The 23,182-nt window shown below is 36.4% G+C and overlaps 1 pseudogene across 1 annotated transcript; it reads right to left on the bottom strand.

Moving 5' to 3' along the window:
- Positions 1 to 387: 387 nt before the first annotated feature.
- LOC110311872 (olfactory receptor 5K1-like) lies at positions 388 to 3,861 on the bottom strand (annotated as a pseudogene). The gene is made up of 2 exons (XR_015045688.1): positions 3,807 to 3,861; positions 388 to 1,365 (listed from the first exon to the last, which is right to left on the bottom strand). The product of XR_015045688.1 is annotated as an olfactory receptor 5K1-like (transcript).
- Between the last annotated feature and the right edge of the window lie 19,321 nt (positions 3,862 to 23,182).

Here is a 23,182-nt window from a genome sequence, read left to right on the forward strand (position 1 = left end):
CTCTGGTGACATTTCACAGGTTCTAATTTACATTAGCCTACCCAAGTGTTCATGCTCTAAGCTACTGAAATGAATTGATTATAAATGCTTATATGATGGTAGTTTATGTTTTAACTACAAGTGTTCTTGTTGTCTTTTGGATGTTTACCATCCCCAACATTGACAGAGGCCATCAGCCAGGCAGAAGACTATTTGGATATGTGAATCTTAAAGTTTCCTTTCACTTTTTCCTATTTTCTCTTAAGATACATCCCAATTTACTCTTACCTATATTTCCCCCTGGCACACTTCTGCTTAAGAAAGCATTATAGACTTTAACATTTATGCATAAACTTTACAAGCATTTCCCTGTGTAATTTCATGTGAAGTTTCTGGTGAATTGAGTTTTTACACGATAACAGATGTTTGTTTAAAATATCTTGAGATTATTTGTTTTTCTGCAGAATTTTCTGCAAGACATTCTTTACTTCTTTATTTCTCAAGCTATAAATAAATGGGTTTAGTAAGGGAACTACTATCGTAAACAAAATAGCAGCTGGCATGTCCTTATCACCTTCTTCTAGCAAATTTGGTCTAATGTATATAAAGAAAAGAGATCCATAGAATAGTGAAACAGACAGAAAGTGGGATGCACAAGTGGAGAAGGCTTTGACCCTTCCCTCTTTGGATTTCATTTGGAAAATTGTATAAACAATGAAAAGGTAAGATATGAGGACACTACCTATTGTGAAAACTTGGATTGGGGCTGAAAAGACAAGCAATACAAGCTCATTGACATAGGGGTCAACACAGGAGAGTCTGTACAAAGGAAGAATATCACAATAAAAGTGGTTGATTTGATTAGACCCACAGAATGCTAGTCTAAATAATAGCCCCACATGAACCATAGAATGCAGGCTTCCGACTATGAAGGCTCCCGTGATCATCTGAAGGCAGAGCTTCCTGGACATCATGGTGTGGTACTGCAGTGGATTGCATATGGCCACATAGCGGTCATAGGCCATTGCTGACAGAATAAAGCAGTCTGCAGTTTCAATAGTGGACAGAAAATAAAACTGTGCCATACATTCATACAGAGAGATTATTCTGTTCTCGGAGAAAAAGTTCTCCAACATTTTAGGGGTAATAACACAGGCACAACAAGAATCTATAAAAGCCAGGTTGCCCAGAAAGATGTACATTGGGCTGTGAAGAGAACGTTCTTTGCAAATCAGAATCATCAGGCCTATATTCCCTATCATGGTAATCAGATAGATGAAAAAGAATATTGCAAACAGAAGGCCCTTCATTTCGGGGTGGTTTGTAAATCCTGTGAGGATAAACTCATGTTTCATTGTGTGGTTTCCTTCAAGCATTCCTGATTCTCTGGAAAAAAAAAAAAAGGGTGTGTGCATGTGAATAAAGTACTATTTTATTATGTGCCCCAAACACCTTTGAGCTCTCATTGGTTCAAAGGAGGAGATGCATCTTGGATAACACTTTTGCAAGTCAGCTGGACTCATGTCCAACTTGTAGCATAATTATTGTTTCTTTGCAGGGCTAGAGATGGAACCCATTGTATTGTATGTGCTAGGCAAGTGGCTTCATCACCAAAGTTTAATTCCTTGCCTAAGTTATTCCCTTAACCCCTGTTTATTATACATTATTCTATCAGATTTACAAGAAAAACTTTTTATTGGATTCACATAGATTGTATTTATTTGTTTGTTTGTTTATTTATTTATAGGACAAAATATGTCCCAGGAAATTACTTTATAATTTTATAGTATAACTAATATCATTGTTCCAAACAAATTCAACAATGTATTTGTAATAGCTAAGGATATTGTTTAGAAGACTATCATTGTTACAATAATAATAGCATTACTATCATTTGGGCAGTATCCAAAAGGTGGCAAGAATTTTGATGTGCATGGATGGATGAATGGATAGAATATGTATATACATAAAATGGAATATTAGTTATTCTTATAAAGGAATAGGAATATTGATATTACAACATAGGCAAAATTTGATGAATGATGGAAAGCAGACACAATGGACACATTCCATAATTCTATTTAGGTAGCGTACCTACAGTAGAGGAATTCAGACGGAGAGGGATGATTTGAGGGAACTGGGAACAGAGATATATTGTTTAATGGGCATCCATTTTCTGTTTGAGAAGACAGAATACTGCAGATGGAGGCTACATACAGCAAGAGGCTACATACAGTGAGAGGATACATACAGCGAGAGGATACAAACAGTGAGAGGCTATATACAGTGAGAAGATACATACAGTGAGAGGCTACATATAGCATGGAAACAGAGGAAAGAGAGAGAGCAGATGCATACATGATTAGTTCTATATTTAGTTTTTTCCATTCTTTTTTCCTTGTTTACAAAAGTTGTGGCCTCCATAGAAATTTTTAGAATAGAATTTCAGCTAGTTAATATTTGTAACAGATATAACCAACCCTCCTTAAGCTATGAATTGATCTTATGAATAATCTGCAAATCTTTCTTCGTAGTGACTTAATATGGAATTCAAAAAGGTAAAAAGGTATCAGGAACTTCAGGGTATTGGTAAAGAAATTTGGTTGGGGTTTTTAAAAGAAAAGGCTTTCCTCCAAATGTCCTATAGTTTGAAACAAGGCTTAATATTTTCTGACAGTTCTCTACATTTGATGAAGTCTGCTCAGTTTCTGTTTCAACCTGAACCCACAATTTTGTAATAAAATTCTGAAATAAGACTCAAAAAAAAAAAAGAATACTGCAGATGAGTAATGGTCACAGTTGCACAAAATAAACGCACTTAACACTGTGAACTACACAGTTACACAGGCTACAGTGATAAATTACATTATACAAAATCTACTTCAAAACAATTATTATTTATATGTGCTCAGGAATTTCTCTTACATATTTTTTTATTTATAATCTTGTTGACGTTTACACTAAAAATAAAATGCTGTAGGCAACAGTCTGTCTGCAAAGTATTTTCTTCTGAGTATTGGTATGCACAGAGATAAAAGCAAGAGATAGATTGAGACACAGAGTAGCAAGAGACAGAAAGACAACACACACAGAGACAGACGGGCAGACACACACAGAGGTGAGAGGGAGCAGTGAGACACAAAGAGTAGCAAGAGACAGAAAGACAGCACAGAAAGACAGATACACAGAGAGAGGTGAAAGGGAGGAGTGGGGAATAAGGACAGTTTTAGGACTTCCAGCGTATTTATAACATCACTTATGCTTGCAATCTAAAACAATTCCACTTTTATGCATATAAGTAATTCACATAATGTTTCTACTAAATACATTTTGTGCCAGCTTAATGATTTTCTCCAACTTCCAAATTGATACAAATAAAATTTATATTAGCACTTGTGTAAGAATTGTAAGATAAGGTAGAAAGCTTTCTCAAGTTTACTGATAATTTAAAAAGTCCAATATCAAATTACTTATCTTCTATACAAATTTTCTAATACACATAGGGAATGCCTCAAACAGAAAAATTAAATGCCATGTAAAAGTTGGAAGTACCATGATATTATTATTTGAAAATATTCTCAAAACATTACAAATGTACTTGCATAGTAGTATAACAGAGACCTTTATTTTGTTAAATGTGGGTTTTTCTTGAATTGAGAAATGGATGGTGATCATTTACCTAGTATTTAGACAAAAGATGTATGGGAAAGGTAGCTTTAATAACTTAAAATTGAGCAATTCTACGTTCAAGAAAAGACAACTCTAACCTAAAGAATGTTTCAAGGAGCTAATATTTCTATAAAAGTATATTTAAAATCCTTTCTCACCTGGTTTCTCTAATGAGAATAGTATAGATGCTGGCTATTTGCCTGATGTGGCTTAAGGAGGGTCCAGCAATAAATTTCTGTTCACTTAGGAGACTATGTATATATGCTATTGGTAGAGAATTATTCAAATATTCAAAGTAATTCTAAAGAGATTTACTTGGCATGGACATCAGAGCATAGCCTGAGAGACCCAATCTACTAAACTTTGTATGCAAACTAAATTGGAGTAATTACTTATATCCTTTGAGACAAAGCAGATATCACACACACTTATTTTAAAACCAATTTAGAAGACTCAGAAAGAAAATAAGCTTATGCTAGCTACCATTTCAATTTTAAAAATAGCAAGTGAGTAAGAAAAATTCCTAGTTGGTCAGCAAAAATTTCCCAGTGAAAGTTTTAACTGAGTTAGGATTGTTGTTTCTGAAGGGAGAATGTCTGTTATAAATAGGTTGGACCTTTCTTATTACTTTTAAATGTCAAAATGCAATTTCAGAATCTTCTCTAAAGTTATAATATCTTTAGTATTTTTTATTACTAACTAAAGTAATTGTGAATTTGGATGCAAAATCAGAAGCATCTTGAAAACCTTTTTCTTCTAAACCAGGCTTTTTCTCCCCAACATTTAGTGTTGATTCCTTGGTGATCTCCAATCTAAATTTTTCACCTTTCTGTTGTTGTTAATTACCATAGTAGTGAGCTGGTGACCATTATTAGAAATTTCATGAGTAGTCACATTTAAGTGTAAAAGTATATTTTGGCTCATAGTTGGGAGGTTTCAGTTCATGACTAGTTGACAGTTTTGATTCAGGCCTATGGTAAGGCAGCACATCACAGCAGCAGTGTATAGGAGAACAAATTACTCATCTTATGGCCACAGTGCAAATAAGAGTAGTGGATACTTGATGTTTTTGTGCCTCAACCATGTGATTATTATATATTGATAATATAGCTTGAAATGTAGTACACTAATACCTCCAGAATTGTCACATTTGCTTAGAATTGTTTGGTTATCTGTGGTCTTTTGTGTTTCCATATGAAGTGCAGAATTTTTTTGTACAAAGAATGCCATAGGGATTTTAATTGGCATTACAAATTTGTGAATTACCTTTGGTAGTATGATCATTTTCACAATATTAGTTCTACCCATCCATAAACATGGGAGGTCTTTCCATCTTCTAGTGCCTTCACACATTTAAGATTTTAATTTTAGAAGTCTTTGTCTTCCTTCATTGTGTTTATTCCTAGATATTTTATTCATTTATTATTTTTTTAAGGCTATTGAGGATAAGAGGTTTTCCATTGTCTCAATCTTTGCATTTTTATTATCGGTACATAGGAAGTATACTGGTTTCTGTAATTTGATTTTGTATGATGCCTCTTTGATTAAAATGCCAACTTAAAAAATGTGAATAGTATTCATATTCAGAACTAAAAATCAAGCACCATGTATTTTACTGTTTAGTCATGCAATTATGTAATAATTTCTTTATAGTATTTATTATATACTATCATGATTATACATTCTATTCTCATAGAGCTCACATTCTGTTACAGGAGATAGAACGTATTAGAGATAACTATGAAAAATGAAGAAAACAATAAAATTGGTAAGAGGTATACTGAAAGAATAAGTAAGACTTATTTTAGAAGAGGTGAATGCAAAAAGTCTATGAGAAAAGTTGGGTAGCAAAGCCGAGGTGTGACTTTCAAGAAACCTGAGGTGGAAATTTCTTATTTCTTTGGAGATTCAGTTGTGTCAGATGTGTTTTTCTGGAAACTGTCTTACAAGAGGATGTTTTTGCTGAAACAAAAAAGTGGGAGGATGCTTTGCTGGGAACACATACATGGTGTTTGTATAGAAGCTGCTTGGGAAAGGGGTACATGATGTTTTGCTAGAGTGTGCTGCGGACTGGACTTAGTCAGTTCCTCAACCTGTGGGAGAATCAGGGTTCCCATACTCAGGTGGGCGAGGAGTCGGTGACAAACAGATGTGAACACAAGGGAGAGTTGATCTGAATGTAATTTCTCAATGTGAGCATCAGACTTATAATACAGAAGAAAAACAAGGAAGCTAGGTGATACATCAGCCAAGGTTCATCGAGATGCATAAGCTCTTTACACAAAACAGAGAAAATGCATTACATAAAAGTTAACAGGAACCAGGCAGTGTTTACAACTGAGATAGGATCAGCCATATCTAAAGTCAGCTATTCACAGGAGCCAGGTGAATACTAGGTGCAATACTAGTCTATTGTTAAACTATTGTTAATTAGTAAATACCTAATTATGCTATTCCTCTAGGCCTAGTGAAAAACATGCACCAGGGAAGATCTGTTCCACTAACCTTTTCATGAAGAATACAATACTCTAGTTCCTCCTTAAACCACAACCCACCTTCTTTCTACTATTATGTAATGTAGGCTGCCATTCATGTCTGTAATGAGAATTCTAAGTTTACTATTTTGAACTAGCTCTGAGATTTCTAGCTCCTGTCCAGCAAACTGCAATGCCCAGTTTCTAACTATCAACATTGGAGGCATTTCGTCTAAATGAGTAACATTCTTACAAAATTCCAAGCCCAGGGTTGGCTCAAGGGCTGCCTAGGACATTGGTGAAGGCCAGGAAGCAAAGTTCAATCTAACTTAAGTATTTGACAAATCATTCCTTGGAGGCACCCATAATAAAACAATACTGAAAGAAAGCACACAGAACCATTCACCAACTATTCCAAGGATGAATCTGAAACACATCTGTTTATGGGATGCCAGAAACTTCCCAGGAGACAAGTTTCTGTGAAACTTTATGCCTCAGGACTGTGGCCAAGCTTTTGGGCTTGTCTTACAGACTTCACTGGAGTGGATGTGGCAAGAGTGAAATCTTGAGAGATCACACGATGTTTGGAAAGGGCATGAATATAACCCAACAAGTAATGGATGACACCCTGATCATCATTTGTTTGACTTTAAGAAAGAAATGCACTAAAGGACTTGTGGCAGTGTGCTGGCAGCATGTTGATGCTTCTGTGGATTTGTTCTGGTTTACATTAACTCGGTTTCTTCTGTATTGAACACCAGTTGCTGATTCATAAATGGTGTTTGCCTGTGGGACAAGCTACTGCTGTTGATTTGTGTGAATTGAATTGCTGATATCCTGACAATACAGATTGGATTCACTCCAAAGAACTATTTTTAAACAAGTCCCATCCTCTTTTCCTCTATTAACCTTTCCTTTCCACTACCTCTGGAGGGTTGTGGGCTAGAAGTCAGGTTAAAACATTTAAGTACCCTATTAAAGTAGGTGTTGAAAAATATAAGTATATAAGACCATTCATGGAAGGTTGGGGAAGACCATGTTAGGTAGAGGGAGAAAAGTTATGAAAATTCTTTAATGTAGAGTAAGCTACCAATGTTTGTGAAAGCCATCCAGGCTGGAGAAAAATTCCTGGATTTGAAGACGATTTGATTTCAGGGGGTTTGCAACATATAATATATAAGTATTTTCTTCTCAACTAAGGAGAAATATTTGGTGGATGTATTAGTTTCCTATTGCTGCTAAAACAAATTATCACAAACCTGTACACCGTAAACAGCAGAAATCCATGATATCACATTTCTGGAATGTAGAGTTTGAAAATGTGTCCTAGTGCAAAAATCAAGGCATTGACAAGATCATTCCTGGTGGAGGCTGTAGGGGAGAAGTCATTTCCTTCACTTTCCTAGCTTCAGAATTTGGCACTCTATGGCTTATGGTTTGCTTTAGTCTTCAAAGATTGCCAGCTAACATCATTCTAATATTGTATTGTTGTATATTAATTTAATATCGTCTCCTGTCTTTAGTGTACTATATTGAGTGCATGTGGATAATTACCCAAACTTCAGTTCAGTTGATAAACCTCCGTAAAAACATCTACAATTTTTATTTGCTCATGTCACTTGATGCAACATATTCACAGCCTCCATGGCTTAAATTTTTAAAAAACCTCTCAGTCTTTCTTTCTTTCTTTCTTTCTTTCTTCCTTCCTTCCTTCCTTCCTTCCTTCCTTCCTTCCTTCCTTCCTTCCTTCCTTCCTTCCTTCCTCCCTCCCTCCCTCCCTCCCTCCCTCCCTCCCTCTCTCCCTCCCTCCCTCCCTCCCTCCCTCTCTCTCTCTCTCTCTCCCTCCCTCCCTCCCTCCCTCCTCCTCCTCTCTCTCTCTCTCTCTCTCTCTCTCTTTCTTTCTTTCTTTCTTTCTTTCTTTCTTTCTTTCTTTCTTTCTTTCTTTCACCATTTTCAGGCTTACATATTTACAACAGAACATTCTACATGTATTCCCACAGAAAACAGATAAGTGAAAATGGGGAGTCTAGTTACTTAGATCTTAGAAAAGTTCAGAATTATGGTGATATTAGTGTATATAGAAAATTGTAATTGGTGGTTCTCCTTGAAGGATACATTCTACTCCTTCCTGCAACAATATATCTATCCCAAATCAGTTACTCAGTACTAATGCTCCTGTCATCTTCCCAAGCAGTTTACAGAAATCCTTATGTACTGTTTATGGTTTACTTTGTGCTTTGTTTGCACAGAAAGAAAAATAATTTGCTGTTACAGAACTTATCCAATTCCTCATCTCCATGGGCTATATAAAGTCTCCAGTGAGGACACTCAGTTCTATTGAAATATTGAATATCATTAATTTAGGCAAATTTCCATAGCTAACCAGTTAAAGTTAGAACCAACCAAACCTACACAGACATGATGGCTATTTTAAGTATAATTTCTTTTTTGAGACTAGTATGCAAGGACATTTTCAATATTTTCCACTATGAAGTTTTATTTATTCTTTGGAGTTCCAGTGGGGTATTTGTGACACATTAAGAAAAAGCAATAATTAAGATTTTGTCACCTATCTTTTCTGAATCAGAAAAGATTAGGATACATAGACATGTGCATACAATGTAGCACATCCCAAGAAAAACAGACTCCCATTGGAACACTTGCCAGTTAATTGAAGCAATTTATACACCTAAAACTTTTAAGTTCCTACTGTTAAACATGGATCTAGTATGAAATTGTTTAAAAAGGAAAAGTGAAATAATTGTATTTGTGGTTTTTGTTCTTTAATAGAATGTTTTGTTTGTATTTATTTTGATACAAATGACATATCTGTATAATGTATTAAGATACTAATGCAAATATATACATGTAAATGTAAAATTATTTAGATGTATAATCTTCATGATAAAGCTAGCAGTCTATTTTTCTATAAAAATAACTACCATTTGATACTTTGCTTTTGGGAGAGAGGCATAGTTCATTTATTCTGTTTTATATTTATTTTTTTCTCCAGTCACTGTATATAACCTCTCTTGAAAATCGCCGGGTATCTTTTACCCCTCAACTCAGAGCTGGAGTTAATCACTTTTTTGAAATTAAGATGAACTTCATACATCAAATAAGTATTTCAAACTCTTGTGGATCAAGAAATGTCATCCATTCATCAACATTTGCTATTATTGTCTTCTGCAGCTCTCTTCTACATTCTGTATTGCATTCTCATTTCCGTGTCTGTGCTTCTTGTCTCTGTATCCTTTTGTATGATTTTCTTGTCCTTCTGATACATTATACAGATATATGCATTTATGCCAAAGTAATAATTGCTCACTGCTTTTCATGCCCACATCTTCATCTATTTGGAACGGCACTACTTAGCTCTTTTTTCCATTTATCTCTGTTTTAACTTACATGTGTGGAGGTGTATTCACAGGTTCTTGGACTAACTAACTTAGCCTTACTATGCACAATGCTGAATTCTGAAGGACTTTGATAACAATCAAGTCTAGAGAGGTTGATGATGACATGGCAATAATTGGTTATGCTGAGCCCACAGTGTTTGAGGGAGTCACAGAGCAAGAACGAATGGGCAATACACTGACTTCAACCTAGTAACTGAACTTGGCCTTTCAAGTTCAAGGATCAGGTATTGCCTGAAGTCACCCTAACTTGGTGAAGGCATTTCAAAAGTACCCTAAAACAATAAATGAAGGTAGTTTAATTGGCAGAAAAAAGATGACACTATTATCAGCCACTTGTTTACTTGTTTTCATTTTGGAAAAAAGGAATATTTTTATTCTAAAGCTACAGACATACAAATTAGAAATGTGTGAAAGGAAAAGTTAAAATATATATGAAATAAATAACTTTATGGCTATCTAAAACTACTTTTAGCATCCTAATGTATATGTACAAGATAATTAATGAAGAGGTCCCCCAATTGGTCAACATACTGTTAAGGTAATGTGGAGTTTTTAGCTCTAATGGTATATACATATCATACCTCATGCTTCAAGGCACAGGGACTTCTTGAAAGAAGGAGCAGAAAGATTATGTTAGAGAGAGATAGAGGATGAATTCAAGGAAATATTATTTTCCAGAAAAAAATTGAGCACAATTGTATATAAGAACTTACAGTAATTTTGATGAAATGCACAAGACTTGCAGAAGTTCAAGGATAAAAAAAAAATCACAGCACAGAACTAAGAGTTGGACACAAAACTCCATCATTAGATTGGGTGCTATTGGTTTTGAGAGCTGCTAAGATAGAAAGATTCAGCTTTCTATAATAAAAGGTGAACATACTACCACTCTTCAGGTTAGTCTCCACCGACAGAAAACAGTTGGGCAACAAAACACTGGATTCAATTGGCAGAAAACAAAAAGAAGTAACTCAATGTTGGGTAGGAAGATAGGTGATTGTAGAGTTGGTAGATATGAACGAAGTTGGGAGGGTGAATACGATCAGAATTCTTTGCATAGAATTTTCCAATAATAAAAATATTAAAAATTATGATTTATATCACTAAAATGAGCTTATCTATCTATCTATCTATCTATCTATCTATCTATCTATCTATCTATCTATCTATCTATCTATCATTTATATACATCCCCAGAATGCTTTTTGGGCATCAAGTGAGAGGACTGTGTGTTTTTTTCTTTCAGTTTGTTCATATGGTGGATTATGTTGATGGATTTTTTTGTATATTGAACCCCCTCTGCATCCCTAATATCCACTTTATTATAGTGGATAATGTCTTTGATGTGTTCTTGGATTCAATTTACAAGTATTTTATTGAGTATTTTTGCATCAATATTCATAAGGGAAATTGGTCTGAAATTCTCTTTCTTTGCTGAGTTTTTGTGTGTTTTAGGTAACAGAATGACTGTGGCCTCAGAGTGAGTTTGGCAGTGTTTCTTCTGTTTCTGTTTTGTGGAATAGTTTGAGGAGTATTGGAATTAGCTCTTCTTTGAAAGCCTGGTAGAATTCAGCACTAAAACTATCTGATCCAGGGCTTGTTTTGATTGGGAATTTGTGTGTGTGTGTGCAACTACTTTTTTAAATTAACTGATTAAACATCAAAACTATCATTTCATTATTCAAGATTATTTGTGTCATGAAACATTTGTCCTTCTATGACATTTGATACAGGGTATAAAATAACATAGTGAACTACTTTTAATAGCTTTGAAAAACAACCTCTCTGTAAACAGGTATTTATTTTTTTTTATTAAATATTCCTAAAGGAAAGAACTCAATCCCTGAAATCAATCATATTAATTCTCCACTCTACAAGTTCCATCTTTCCCTGATTAGACCAAATTCTTCCTCTTCCTCTTCCTCTTCCTCTTCCTCTTCCTCCCAAGGCCAAACTCATATGGATGCCCTTACCAAACACCCTGGCCCTCTTATAGGTTGATTTGATTGATTGCTGAATTCAGTCTCCTAAAACTGTAACCTTGTTTGTTAATAGACTGTAGGGTGGTTTGGATAAGAATGGCCCCCATAGGCCCATGTACTTCAATGTTTAGTCACTGGAGAGTGGCACTATTTGAAAAGCCTTGCTGGAGGATGTACTTTGAGGTTTCAGAATCCCATATTAGGCCCAGTTCTATACCTACCTCTATGCCTACAGATCAGGATGTAGCTCTCTATTAGTGCTGATTGAGAAATTTTTAATGACTGGTTGGTTCTATTTCCTTAGAAGGTATAGGACTAGTCATATAGTTTACCTGATCTTGATTTAGCTTGGTCTAGAATTTCTGTCCACTTCATTTAGATTTCTCAATTTCATGGAGTACAGGTTCTTGATAAGCCCTATTGATTCTTTGAATTACCTTGGTGTCCTTATTATGTCTCCATTTTCACTTTTGATTTTGTTAATTTGGGTACTGTTTCTCTGCCTTTTAGTTAGTTTGGCTAAGGGTTTGTCTAACTTGTAGTTTTCTCAAATGACCAGCTCTTAGTTTCATTGATTCTTTGTATTGTTCTCTTTGTTTCTAATTGATTGAGTCTTGAGCTTGATTATTTCCTGCCATCTACTCTTCCTTCCTTCCTTCTTTCCTTCCTTCCTTCCTTCCTTCCTTCCTTCCTTCCTTCCTTCCTTCCTTCCTTCCTTCCTTCCTCTCTCTCTTTCTCTCTCCCTCCCTCCCTCCCTCCCTCCCTCTCTCTCTTTCTCTCTCTCTCCTCTCTCTCTCTCTCTTGTCTTTCTCCTTTTCTTTCTTTCTTTTTTTTTCTTTCTCTAGAGCCTTCAGATATACGTTTACCTTGTTAATATGAGAACTCTCCAATTTCTTTGTGAGGACTCATAGCACTATTAACTTTCCTCTTAGCACTGCTTTCATAGAGCCCCATAAGTTTGGGTAGGTAGTGCCCTCAGTCTTTAATTTCTTTCTTTTTTCCTTTCTTCCCCGACCTTGTGATTACTGAGTAGAGTTGTTCAGTTTTCATGAATATTTATGCTTTATGTTGATTTTCCATTGTTGAAGTCCAGCTTTAATCCATTGAAATCTGGTAAGATGCATGGGCTTACTTCAGTCTTCTTGTATCTGTTGAGGTTTGCTTTGTGACTGATTATATGGTCACTTTTGGAGAAGATGCTGAGAAAAGGTATATTCTTTTGTGTTTGGGTGAAATGTTTTGTAGATATGTTAGGCCCATTTGAATAATAACCTCTGTTTGTTTTTTTATTTTTCTGTTTAGTTTATATCTCAATGACTATCCATTTGTAAGAAGGTGGTTTTGAAGTCTTCCACTATTAATGTGTGGCGTTCAATGTATGACTTAAGGTTTAGTAATGATTCTTTTATGAATGTGTGTGCCCATGCATTTGGGGCATAGATGTTGATGAAAACCAATGGCTATATATTGGGTAAATTATAAAGAAAACAGTGCCATTGCATCTACTGATTGCAGTACAAGTTTGAGTCATCTTAGCAGAGTCCTGAGACAGCAGAAGACATCACAATATGATAGACCAGGAATAAGTATGTGTACATTTCTTACATTTTTTTCTCTGTGCTTTTATATAGAAATGTGCACCTAGGTATTCTCTGTACTGATAACATTTTCTAATCCTAATCAAAAACCAAGGATTCTAACTCTATGCTTTTTTTATGCTTTAAATAATGACAGGAACACTGCATCCCCAGCAGAGTTTCAGAGTACACAAGCTAAATGTAAATGATAAGCAGAAAAAGAATGTTTGCTTCTAGTATCATGATCCTATAATAATGATTGAAAAATAAATCCACAGAAGGTAATTAATATCCATAGAATAAAACAAAAACATCTGTGGAAGTAATTATGAAATTATCCAGATCATTGAAATGCATTTTCTTTGTTTTCTCATAAACTTTAAAGAAGCAATATAAGGTAGCATATGTATAGTGTAATTTTGGCTCAGAAATGCAGAAATAAAGTTCTTGTATAATAGAGTTGCCAGCAGGAAGCTCAAAGGGAGTGGGTGGAATCCAACTTGGGCTAAAGAAGCAACAGCACATTGCAAAAGTAAGAACTGTAAATACTCATATGTGTTTGCAATATGCATACATGTAAACTCTATCACAATATAATTCACGAGAAGGAAGAAAAGTAAGTAGAGCATAATAGGAAGAAAACATTAACTATTATGCTTAGAAAAACTGAAACTTATCTTATCAATGGATGCATGGTAAACTGTAATGATAAAAATCTAAAGCGAGTTACTAAGATAATATTAGAAAACATTTACCTAGCACATATAAGGACAGTAAAGGAAGAAATGAGAATAAGAATATATATAATATAGAAAAGAAAAGGTGAAAGAGCAGGCATAAATCTATGTCTATTAAGTATATAATTACTTTAGGGGGTTAATATGGACTGGTCAGATACTGAAGTGAAGTTTGAAAATAAGTCTTAGTCTCTCTGTGTTGTTATTCAAACCTAGCTAGTATAAGAACTACAGCAGTTACCATATTAATTTGCTACATACATTTACACTAAAAATAACACTTACAGATCTCTAATAATTTTTGTTATAGAGTCCAAGTTGAATCAAGATATGAGGGCAGAGAAGTTTAAATTTGAATAATACAAGGATAACCTTTACAGACAGCACAAAAACATGCAGACTGAGACCAAATGGAACATTTCACAATGATATAAACTCAGATAATCAGGAATATATTAGCATCATAAACACATTCACTCAGTCACACAGAAGATAAGCATAAGACAGACTGTTAGAAAGAGAAACTGGTAAGTGGAACAGAAAATGTCTACACCCTTCATTCCATTAGAGAATGTCTAGGTTAATAAAAAATATTAACTGTAAAATATCAAAACCAAAGTATACAAATCAGACTTCTATAGAAAGCTCCTCCCAACGACAGAGCATATATTTTTCTGACATTCTTACAGCATATTCTCTACTTCAAGCCATAATCTTAGCATTAAAGCAATTCTCAAGAAAGGTTAAACGCATAAATATATGACTTACATTTTATGTTGTACTGGAATTAGAAATAAAAAGAAAATTGGAAAACTCACAAATGTGTGGAATTCAAAGAATATGCTCTTTAAGTAATCAACAGTTCAAACTGTGGGTGTGTCTCTAACTCTTTTGCCTGCTCTTGGAACTCTTTTACTCTGTTGAGTCGCTCTGTTCAGCCTCAGCGTCAGGGCTTTTTCCTTGTTTTATCTAGTTTTGTTGTGCTTGGTTGTAGTCTCTTGGAGGCCTGTTCCTTTCTAAAGAGAAAGAGAGGAAGAGCAGATCTGGGGAAAAGGGAAGGTAGGAGGGAGATGGGAGGAGCAGAGGGAGGGGAAACTGTGGTCAGGATGTATTGTATGAGAGAAGAGTCTATTTTCAACAAGAAAAGAAATTAAAAGATCCTTCCATGTAAGTGGTCTTGAATATATATTATAGACAAATATCTGAGATGCAAATAAATCTGTGCTTACTAGAGGAGTTTGTTACTATAAACAGTTAAGTTGTGCAGAAGGAAAACAAGGTGAAAGAAGAAAAATTCCCATTTTCAGAAAAATAAGAGCAAACTAAAATTAAATCAGGAATTAAAAATGAATAATAAATATTAAAACAGAAATTACTGAGACAACTGAAAATCAACAGATAAAAGTAATGAAGTCACAAGCCACCTCCTTGAAAAAAGTCAATAAAATTGACAAGTATTTATTTTATAAATAAAACTTTGAGAGAAATAATGTTGAAATCAGTCATGTTAAAGATAAATTTTACCACTGATAATTTAGAAAGGAAGTGGACAATAACAAGTGCTGTGGACAATTGTGTCATAGCAAATTAGAAAATCTGTAAAGTAGATGAATTTCTACAAAGTATATAAAGTACTGAAACAGATTCAAGAAGAGAGATAAAAATCTGTATACCTTCTTAACAAGTGAAATACGTCAAATGTGCAATTTTAATAATTAAGAAAACCTCCCAAACCAAAATGACTAGGCCAAAAGGATGTTACCAGTAATTTGTACCAGAGTTTGTTGTAAACATCAATTATTTATAAACTGATTTAAAAGGGAAAAACACTCTCAACTCATTCAAAGAGGCTACTATTCCATTGTTGTCAAAATTAGGCAAAGTTAGAAGAAGAAAAGGAAAATTGTAGGCTTCGATGTTTTAAATACAGACGCAAAATCCTCAAAAACTACTAGATAACCGCTACAACATGTAGAATTCATTGTATCACACAGCTGAAGGAAATTACTTCAGTAATGCAATATGAGGTTGTTCCCTTCTCATGAAAAGAAAATGATTTTAAAAGTCACTACCCCTTTAAGAAAAAAAAACCAAGCTAATAATTAGGTCAACAGAAGATGAAATGCTTTTCTGAATTGATATGTCTACTTTCCCCCCTTTAACTATAATTAATTATTAATTGTTATTAATAATTTATTGTGTTTATGTGTGTGCTCCAACACACATGGTGAAGTGTGGATGTGGAGGTTAGGAGGCAGCTATGGGGAGCCACTTCTTACTCTTCATTTTGGAGAGCCAGGGTCTCTTTTGTTCATACCTGAATGTGATAGACTAGATGGCTAGTAAGCTTTCAGAGGATTCTACATCTTATTTCAGAGTGTATTACATCGCACATGGCTTTCTGTGTGCATTCTGGATCCCAACGTGGGTCATTAACCTCACACAGCAAATGCTTTTAATACTAAACCATCTCCTTAGCTCAGCTATGTCCATTTTTGCAACTGTTTCTCCATATTTTACTGAATTAAAGACATCAAGACAGGAAAGAAGTAGGAAAATCCCCTTTAAAATAAGAGTCTACAAACTTGGACTCCGGGATAATGAGGGTTTAAATTATCCAGATGCTCATTCTTTGCCAGTGTCATATTTACAAAATTTCGTAGTTTAGACCTTTAATTTAAAAAGCCTGACTTTAAATACTGCCTGTGAGTAAAACCTTGAATAAAAAGAACATGTGAAAAAAAAAGAGTCTTGAATAAGGAAAATAATAAAGACTCAACAAAAGTCCCAGTAGAGCAATAAATAAGTTTGGTAGGGTTCTGGAATATAACACCACATACAAATATCAACTTGTGTTTTAAACATTTGTAATGAGCAATATGAAAATGAAATTAAGAAATGTATTTTAGGGGGGTGGGTATGGGGGACTTTTGGGATAACATTGGAAATGTAAATGAGGAAAATACCTAAAAAAATAAAATTATAATATCAAAAAAAAGAAATGTATTTTAATTTTCTATAGCATCAAAAAGAACAAAATACTCATGAAACATACACCTAAAGAAGGATAAATTAGGAGTTTGTGAGGTAGGTAAGTCTGTAAAGTGTGTGTTGTATACGCATGAGGAGCTGAGTTCAGGCCCTTAGTATGCACGTAAAAAATCAGGCATAGTTGGTTCACCTCTGAATGCTGTATACTGGGGTGCAGGTGGGGCAGAGAAGGGGGATCCTGGGAACTGATTGGTCAGCTGGCACAGCCAAATCTACGAATTCTAGATTAGTGTGAAGCTTTCCTTTAGGAAGATAGCCAATCAAAGTATCAAAGTATGTTTATACAATTACATAGCCATATTCGCACACAACACACACACACATAGATCCAGACAGGCAGACAGATAGACAGACAGACACACACACACATGCACACACAAACACAGAGAGAGAGAGAGAGAGAGAGAGAGAATCAAAATTTTACCAAAATGTGAAATAAATTGCTGAAAGAAATTCAAGGAAATAAAAGTAAATAGAAAGCTGTTGTTTGTTTATGGATCAAAAACATTGTTAAAACAACAATACATATTCCACATTGATCTGTAGATTCAGGGTAATCCTAAAAAATGCTCAGTTTTCTACTTTGCAATAATTGGCTAACTGATGATAAATTTCCGAGGGGCTCAGAATAGCTAAAACTGTCTTGAGTAAGAAAAGAAAGAATGTTCCTATTATCTTTTGCTACTATAATACACATAAACAAAAATATAGGCCAATTCCTCTAGTCATTAAAGATACAAAATTTCTTTTTTTTTTTTTTTTGGTTTTTTCGAGACAGGGTTTCTCTGTGTAGTCCTGGCTGATCCTGGAACTCACTCTGAGACCAGGCTGGCCTCCAACTCAGAAATCCACCTGCCTCTGCCTCCCGAGTGCTGGGATTAAAGGCGTGCGCCACCATGCCTGGCTCAAAATTTCTTAATAAAGCACTTGTAAACTAAACTCAAGAACAGAACAAAAGGATCATGCACCACGACCAAGCTGACTTTATTGTAGAGAGGCAAGGATGGTTTTACATATGCAATGAACACTACCAATGAACATACTATATCATCTAAATAAACTCAAGAGGGAAATAAAGGGATAATCTCAATAAATGCAGAAAAGGTTTTCGAAAAGCACAGCATCCCTTTATTCTGAAAGACCTGAAGAAATTAGAAGTAGAAGATATATGCTTAAACATAATAAATGGTAAATGGGAACACTATAGTCAGTGTTATAACAAATGTGGAATAAGCAAATTATTTCTCCTAAAGTTTGCAACAAGACAAAGGTCTACAGTCTTCACTATTATTCAGTGTAATTCTTGGAGTCTTAGCCACAAGATAGTGAAATCAAGGGTTATAAATAGAAAAGAAGAAGACACAATATCTTTATTTGTAGATGATAGGATTCTATACATAAAAGACTCTAGAGAGTCCACCAGAAAACTTTTAGACCTGTGAACACTCAGCAGAGTGGCAGGATATACAATCAACAGCCCATGTTCTCTCTCTTTTGTGAATACTAGCTTCAAGTTTTCATTTATGTATATTTGTGGATGTCAGTATGGGTATAGATTGTAAAACTAGTAATATGTCCATGAAAGGTAAAAGGTGAGCAGGGAATTAGGACACATGTATTATGGAAGTGGAAAGAGGGGGAATGGAAGCTGGAGGACATGAGTGGAAATAAGGACCAGGGAGTCAGACAAAGGGGTGCTTGTGGGTGGTGAGATTCTACACTATGATAGGAAATGCCAAATAGAAGCCCATTACATTTTATGCTAAGCAAGAAAACAATTTTCAAGGTCATAGCTGTGCCTCTGTCCTTAGTCAATTTTTATTGCATGTCATACCCCATGACATGCAGAGAAAATATGATTTCTTCTCCAAAACTTTTTAACACTTTTGGGTATCTGTCTATATGTTTGCAGAAGGGATATCAGATCTCTTGAAGCTGGAGTTACAGGCATTGGTGAGCCACTTGCTGTCAGTGTTGGAATTTGAACTGATCTCTCAATAGTAAATTTCAGAGACAGGCCTGAGGAGGAATGGGATGAGCAACTGTTGGAGGGCAGACTGGGAGGGGGATAACGACTGGACTATAAAAAAGGATTAATGATAAATATTAAAAATTGTCCTTTTAATTTATTTAATTTTTAAAATGTCTCTCAAATGTCACCTGCTGAAGACTTAGTCTTTGTTTTTTACTTTATTTGCTTGTTTCTTCTTTCTTTATACTTATTATCTCATCTCCACCACAGATTTTTCTCCCTCCTTTCCTACTAGTCTCCTTCCCCCATACCCACATCTTTTCTCCTCCCTGTCCTTCCTCCACAACCTTACCTGTTTTTCCCCCAGATCCACTCTGCCTCCATTTCCCTTTAGAAAGAGCAGGCCTTCCTGAGCTATCAACCAAACACAACACAACAAGTTGCATAAGATTATACACATACCCTTATAGCAAGGATGGATGAGGCAACACATCAGGAGGAAAACGGTCCCTAGTGTGTAGTTTTGCTCTACCCACCTTTTCTTCAAGAAGTGACTACCAGCCCCCTCTTGGATTCCCTTGACTTCTTGGATAAAAGACACACAATTGCTCCTTTTCAACTTGCCTTCTTGGCACAATTGCTGGGTGCTACTACCTCCTGCCTAGAAAAGGATGCCCTTATCAATTTCTTATGTTTGTCTCTCCCACCTGCCCTAAACTTTCGTTTTGTTTAACTTCTCTGACCACCCTACTATAGGGGTGTCCCCAGCCCACCACTTCTCCTGAGACCTCACATGGTTGCCTGGTTCTTCTCTCTCCAAAGCATGGTCAACTCTGTTCTCTTTCCTTGAATCTTCCTGCCTGCCTTCAGGGATTCAGACTTCCTGCCTGTTCTTTCTTGCCCAGCAATTGGCCCATGGCTTTCTTTACTGACAGATCAACAACCAATTGGGGAACTTAGCATTAGAACCACCCCCTACAGGTCCCAAGAGCAAGCAAAAAAGTAAGAGACACCCCCATTCCCACTGTTAGTTGTCCCACAAGAACATGAAGATACACCACTATAACATATATGCAGGTTTCATGATTGCTGATTTAGTCTCTGTGAGCCTCTATGAAGCCTGCTTAGTGGATTCAGTGGGCCTTGTGTAGACTTGATCTTTAATTGCTGGTGATGTGAGAAGACTACTCAACATTTGGGAGGCTGAATGAGAGGAAGTGATGTCACTGAGTATAGCCTTGAAAAGGATATTGGGATTTTTGGCCTCATCTTTTTTTCTGTTACTTGCCTACAAGATGCTTTTCTATAATTTTCTAGAGTTTATCCATGATATATTATATCGTGGTTAGACTATGGCAAACTGGTTTAAATGGGAAACAAAATAGCTTTGTTTTTCTTTGATGTGTTCGTAAGATTTGTTTTGTAATTTTGTTCATGTATGTGTCTATGTGTGCATATGTACACATGGGTGTGGGTACCTGTAGAGAACAGAAGCTTGGGGGAACCTTGGAACTAGCTTTATAGGTGGTTTTCAGCCTTCTGACATGGGTACTGAAAACTTAGGCCCTCTGGAAGAGCTATAGGTGTTCTTAACCAGTGAGCAATCTCTTAAGTTTCTTTGTGATACAAACATGATTATCTTGAGTTATTGTTGTTAAGAGGAGCCCAAAGATGTGCTGGCTTACTATCAAGTGGTTTCAAAGATGAGAACTACATAGGTAGTGACAGCTGGTTGCCAAATACAGTGAAGCCATGCTAGAAGTTTTCTTCCCAGTGTCTAATGCTTCATAGTACCAGACTTGCTATACAGGTAGCTGGTATCTAAAAAGCTGCAAAAATAGGGTATTTGAGCTTAGGATTTTACATGGTATAATATCAACTTGCCAAGCAAAGTGTGTTTACTGGTGCGACAATGGAAGAACTGTTATTAGGATGGATATTTGCTTTCTGAGGGAGTTTGAGGCTTGCCCTATTGAAGTCAGTACTGTGGATCTGGTCAAAGGTCCATGGGTGATTGTAGATAATATGAGTGAATCCATTACTTTTGTTAAATGGTTATGTGTTCACACTGCAACCTAAATATTTAAATTTATACACATTAGTCTATGTCCTCAGCATTGATCAAGTTTTTCTTCACAATAATTAACAGTGGATGAAAACTCATTGTCCACCTATCCTACTCAGGAAGGTCAGGGAAGAGAAAGAGAGAAAGGGCACACAGGAGAAAGAGGAGGAGGAGGAGGAGGAAGAGGAAGGGGTGAGAGGAGATTAAAGGAAAAGCAAAAAAATATGAGTAGCTAACCAGGGGGACTTCTGTCATTTGAACTCAAGAGTAGTACAAATAAACCACTTCTCAGTTTCATTACAAAAGCAAGCATTTGTCTGGGGTCCCCATTTCAAAAACTTGTATACTAGTTGTTTTTGCAGAATAAATGCTCTTTGCTTTTGCATACTGTCTGAGTCTGGGGTCTTCCTTTAGCAATTCTTGGACTGTTACAATATCCAGTCATGTATTCCTGAGTGAAAATAAATTATTCCTCTGCTGTTGAAATGAGCCAATTCAAGCCAAAATATATTAATTGAAGGTTTATTGGAAAATTGATCTCTAGTGAGTTTACTAGCTCAAGGGAAGGAGGCCAGGGGAGTTGTAGTGGATAGGGAGAGAGGGGGTAGCAGGAAGAGAAAGAGAGAAAGTGCCCCAGAGAGAAGGAGGAGGAGGATAAAGAGGGGGAGGAGGAGTAGGATGAAGAAGAGGAAGAAGAAGAGGAGAAGGAGAAGAAGAGGAGGGGTAAGGGGAGACCAAATGTCTGGATTATATAGGGAAGAGCCTCTGGGGGACGGGCAAAAAATCCCTTGGGCTGAAAAGTTTAGGGTTGGGGAGCAGGGTATGCCAGGTAGGGACTGAGAACCCGGGGGACAGGTCTGCTTTGGTATGTAAATATACACCTCAGTTCCTTGTCCCCCAGTCTACAACCAAACTGCTAGGTGTTTCTGGACCCTGCGCCCCCACACCCCCTTCCCCCCCCATGGTTTCTATTGCCTTCTATGATTCTTAGGCGAGTGTGCTGGCTATGTGTTGCTATCTCAATGTTTTGTGTCAGTGTTTTTTAAGATTTAATATTTTCTTTGACTGAAGTGTCTTTTTTTTTTCCCCTATTGTTCTTCAATTGCCCGAGATTCTTGCTTGTTAGGGGCTGGTTTTGGACACTGTATTCAGATGCCTGGAGATCAGGTTACAGTTGGGACCATAACATTGTCATAATTATTGAACCATCTCCGGTAGCATTGTCGTATAAAGAATGTTCTTCATTTATCTCTGATTGATTAATGAAGAGTGCATCAACCTTTGATTGGGCAGAGACGGCCAAACTTCTGGTGCCAGAATCCCAGGGGAGAGTCCCAAATGGGGAGAGGAAGGAAGAGAAGAGGTGGCCATGAGGCTGAATGTGTAGGAGGAGGTCACCAAGGGATTTGCCGTGAGGACACACATGGATCAGAGCAAGCCTGGGTGAGATCTAAAGTGCAAGTAACACAGGGCCTTTGGCTCTGAAGTTGATAACTTAAAGGGTTAAAAGAAAGGAATTGTGCTTAAAGCTTCTTAATACACTTAGTAGATTTTTGTGCCAACTATTTGGGAGCTAGAACGGGAACAGATAAGGCCTTTATCCTTAAATTATAGCCTATACTCTTCTCTGTCTCTTGTATTTTACTAGTGAGGCTTGCTTCTGAGTTTCTTTTTGAGTTCCTAAACTTTTCATTTGCAGATTTCCCTTAGATTGGGTTTTTGGCATCCTGTTAGGTGTGGCCACTGAGGATTCAGGAAAAAATGTGTTTCTAGCTATTAGGGGCTTAGGAATTGAGATATGTTCGGTTGGGGTGGGGGCAAGATTGAGAGAGTCGGGAGGAGGGAATAAAACAGGATGTTTCCACAGAGATCTATTTAGTCTTCTGGGAATGGGGCCAGAGAGTAAGTAGACTCAACAGGTCATCTACTACAGAGCCTGTGTTGAATTTGGGGGATTACATTATAGGGGGAGGAGAGAGTGAAGAGCTGGTGCTTGCTTCCCTGCTTCCCTGACCTACATGCTTCTCTGACAGGACGGCAGGATCCCAGGAAAGGTCTGTTGGAGTTGGGGCCTCGGATAGCAGGATGAGTAGGAAAAAGATTGGAGAAGACCTGGACATGGGCGACAAAAGAAGGGTGTCACAGCAAGTGGTCTGCTATAGATAGGAGGGTGAGACTGAGGGACTGAATTTGGAAGAACAGTAGGAGAGGTGAAGAACTACAGTTTGGTTGCCTGCTTCCCTGGTCCAAGTGGCCT

This window comes from Mus caroli, unplaced genomic scaffold (genome assembly GCF_978045245.1).
Source record: "Mus caroli unplaced genomic scaffold, Mus_caroli_1 scaffold_17, whole genome shotgun sequence".
NCBI classification, from domain to species: Eukaryota; Metazoa; Chordata; class Mammalia; order Rodentia; family Muridae; genus Mus; species Mus caroli.